At 40.0% G+C, this 4,329-nt stretch overlaps 1 protein-coding gene across 4 annotated transcripts in view; it reads left to right on the top strand.

The window, feature by feature from the left end:
- Aff3 (AF4/FMR2 family member 3) overlaps positions 1-4,329 on the top strand; it is a 463,220-nt gene that overhangs the window by 90,168 nt on the left and 368,723 nt on the right. The window lies entirely within an intron of this gene.

The following is a 4,329-nucleotide window of genomic DNA, read 5'->3' as shown; positions in this document are numbered from 1 at the left end:
GGCAGGCGGATCTCTGTGAGTTCGAGACCACCCTGGTCTACAAGAGCTAGTTCCAGGACAGGCTCCAAAACCACAGAGAAACCCTGTCTCGAAAAAGAAAAAAAAAAAAAGATATATAACAGCAATATAAACCACTTCAAAGGCTGTAATTCAGCTTTTGAGGAGCTAAGTTTTTTTCCCCTGTAAAATAATTCAGAACTCTTAACATTTTTTATCAATTTTGAAAAGTTTTATGATAAACTTTTTAAACGAAGTCTTATAAGAATTTGTAAAGTATTAAATCAATAGTGGATCTAGTTAATATTCCAGTATATTAGATATCCACTCCTTTAGAAGACTTGTGATTTAGATTCACTCATATTAGTTAAACAGAATTCTTACGTGGACTTTTCTTGTGATATAAAAATATTTGGCTCTGTGAGCACATTCTCCGGATGGATAAAGTTTTTTTGTTTTTGTTTTTGTTTTTTTTTTTTTTTTTTGGTTTTTCGAGACAGGGTTTCTCTGTAGCTTTGGAGCCTGTCCTCGCACTCACTCTGTAGAGCAGGCTGGACTCAAACTCACAGAGATCCACCTGCCTCTGCCTCCCGAGTGCTGGGATTAAAGGTGTGCGCCACCACTGCCCGGCTTGGATAAAGTATTTCAGTTCATACTCTTCCTGGTTTACATTTTGACCCTGTTCATTGCATTACATAATGTGTGGAGTCGATGCATTGAGTCTGAGAATTCTACACAAGCCTGGCTCTGGACAGGTTGTAGGAAAGGCAGTGACTGGCTGCTTGAACCACTAGTGAATCTGGATGGAAAGCAATCTTTTTAAAGCAGCACGTGTCATGCCGTGTTCCAGATTGATGATAGTTGTCAGGAGCACGTGAAGAGGAGTTACGACTGCGTGCTTTTGCTTCTGTTTGCTCCCTGCGATGTAGCACAGGAGGTGAGGCCGTCTTCCTTTAGCAGTGTCCTTAGGAACTGTAAAGCCGTTTTTCCCTTTGACATGTTCTTCTTTAAAGATGGAGTGATGATGTGACTGGAGTGTTCTTTACATCTTAATCCAATTTATTAGCCAAAAGAAACAAAGGATTTGGCATTTCCTGTTGTGTTTTTGACAAGACGGAGCATAGCGTTTCTCTTGGAACTCCCCATGGGCCACTTGGGAGATAACCTTGTTACCCAGATATTGTCACTCAGAGAGAGACGGTCTTTTGCACTCCAGGAGGTGTTTACTAAGGTTTTAATTAGGATATGTGGTGACGTGCACCAGTAGCTTCTTTTGATTGCATGTTTATGATGTATTCTAGCAATTAGGAAGCAGGATTCACTAGAAACAATGAAAGCAAACTGTAATTCCTCCAGGTGTCTAAAAAATAATTATTTTTATTTTTTTAAAATTATGTGTGTATCTATGTGTGGGTATATGCATGTGAACACAGGTACCCATGAAGATCAGAGATGTTGGATGCCTGGGACCTGGAATTACAGGTAGTTGGGGTGCCTGACATGGATCAAACTTTAAAATAACTGCACCTGTTCCCTAGGCCTTTGTTGGTAGGAAACACATGGATACCGCAGTATTGAACTGAATTCCTCAGGCTCTTTGCTTCTGTACTTGTCATCCAATGATCTTTGTTGGCAAAGAAAGTTTAGCCCATCCTTGAACAGTGGTGACCAACTTAAGCCAGCAGGGTTCCATTTACAACTTTCCTTTTAGCTGACTACTTGTTGAAATTATGTTTTCCTACTGCATCATCTTTGGTTTCTTAGGTAACTGTTTACTCATTTAGAATCCAGTGAGGTCGTTAGTTCTGGGTAACCCAGTGTAGCCTTGTGCAGACACCTGCACGGTATTAAGAAGGCGTTTAGTGAATTACCAGTACTCTGGACATCAACATGATGCCCTCTGAGGATCCCAGAGTGGGGACAACGATGTATTGTACGAGTTTGATAATTACAAGGTCATGCCTGAAAGAAGGAGGCCTAATGTGAGAAATTAGAGTTATACATAGAAACTGTTCCGTTGCTCCTATACACAGCATTGAGAACAGACAGCATGTTGCCTCCCCACATTCTATCCTGAGAGTGTCAAAGAGGCCAGGCATGCACTGATAAGGAGATAACTGGAAATGTGTGTGTGTGTGTGTGTGTGTGTGTGTGTGTGTGTGTGTGTATGTGTGTATGTGTGTGTGTGTATACACGTGTACTCATATGCATGCAATATGCATGCAAATAGATGTTAGGCATTGTGTAAGTACCTTCCTCCTAACAAAGTCACATTGATGCCTTGGTGCAGTGTGACTTGAGATAATAGAAATCTACACTGTGATCTCTGCTTTCAGGATATTTATCTTTATGAATTGAATAAATCCATCTCTAGTACTTAGCCTTTTAATTTGCAATGTAGTCCACAGTCCCAACTAATTTTAAAATCAGTCTTCTAGTCCCAAGAACATTCTTTCATCTACACCATCCTTGTAGTGGAACAATCTTGTTACTTGTTTAAAAATGGAGAAATTTGGAATTTCTTTTGTCTGTTTTTATTTTCCATCAAGCCTGCGCTCTTTCCTTTACAATGGCTTCATTCTGTCTGCTGCCACAGAAGGTTATTTGTTATAATTCTTTACTCTCCAATAATGGGTAATTAGTGTAGAAAAATCTACTGCAGTTTGATGTGGAAGTTAAAGGCCTCAGGAGGATTCCTTAGCCAATACACCTGCCTCTTAGCTGGTTTATCCCAGTTCAGTTTTGGGTTTAATGAAAAACATATTTTTGTTGTTAGAGCTGAGTCTCCTATTCTCGACACCACCCCTCATTAAGTGAGCCTCCCCTAGAGTGCCACTTGGAAAGGTATCTGTTGTCAGGTGAGAGGCAGGGGACTTAACAAATGGCTGAAACATGCATTCTAGAACATCATAAGACAGGTCATGGCAAATATTTTCCAATTGAAGTGAGTTATCTTTGTTACACACACATACACACACACACACTCTTAACATTATTGCAGGTTGAGTCTTTGGGGACTGTTAACGTAGAGGTGCAGATACAGTTTTTGCGGGATTTGCAATTTTTATAAATCACACATCTATGTAAATACATCTCTAAGACCCTTCCTGGGCATTGAGGACACTGAAACTTAAGTGTGCCTAGTTTAACGATCTTCCAGTCTATGACTCATAGGGTAATGTGAAATTGTTATTAAAATAATAACCTTTTATTTGGAAAAGTACTTCATATCAGACCCGAATTTAGTACCTATTTATATTCTGGGCTGTATGGGGTAGGCACATGCATGACAGAGCCATGGAAAAGCATACTATTTTTACCTGCTGGTTGAAGAATTGAAAGGAAGCATATTAATGCAGGCCCCCGCTTGCCAAGGTGTCCTCATAGACGACAGTCAGCTTTTTGGGAAGTTTGCAGTATCTGCAGAGGTGTTCCACAGCCTATGCATCTCATTGCTAATGGCAGTGATTTGAATATGCTACTTCACAGACCCCTGATAGCTGGCATGAGAACGTATTTAAAGTCCAAGGGGCGAAGCGAACCCTATCACACATAGCTTTGTTGATCTGGAAAGAGATCTCTAAATTTGACTCTCAGTTAATGAACTGTGTTAGGAGCTTTAGTTGTGATTGATACTTCATCTACAAGGATAGAGTAACTGTGTGGCTGATTAGATTTGCTTTGTTAAAATGTGTATTGAAATAGTTTAAGATATATTGATTAAACATAGCATTTTCATCAGTGTTTTCTAAAAAAAAAAATCACTATTTATGTCACAAGTGTGAGTAGAAAAACGAAATGCCATGATTCTACAAAATAGCTTCCCAGAAAAGCAATTAACTGATTTTGTTCCAAGTTCACAGAAGATAAATGATGTAGGCTTCCTATTTCCTGTCACTCTTGGTTACCTTTGTATGAAAATGGATTTATTCCAAATTAAAGTCGGCACCAGCCTGTCGGGAGAAAAGGCATGTGCGAAAACTGAGTGTATATTACATATTCACGCCAGTCGGAATTTCTTAATTACAATTGAGATGTATAATGTTTTCAAATCAAAGTATGCTGTCAGATTGCTCCTTGAAGAAATGAGGGGGCTCTGTGGAGCCAGGAGACTCAGTTTTGCTATCTGTTGTAATCTCCTCCTTCCCATCCTTCTCACCTCCTCTCTCCATTTCCCATGACAAGGGGAGGCAGGTCCTTTGGGACAGAGTGGCTTAGCACCATGTTTAACTCTCTGTACTTCATCCTGTCCACAACGTTTGTATGCACAGACTCTACCCTCTGAGAACATCCACACCATGCTTGTGCACAGTCTCCTCCCTCTGAGAACAT

This window comes from Microtus ochrogaster, linkage group LG2 (genome assembly GCF_000317375.1).
Source record: "Microtus ochrogaster isolate Prairie Vole_2 linkage group LG2, MicOch1.0, whole genome shotgun sequence".
NCBI lineage: Eukaryota > Metazoa > Chordata > Mammalia > Rodentia > Cricetidae > Microtus > Microtus ochrogaster.
This window is presented reverse-complemented; position numbering and strand designations above follow the sequence as displayed.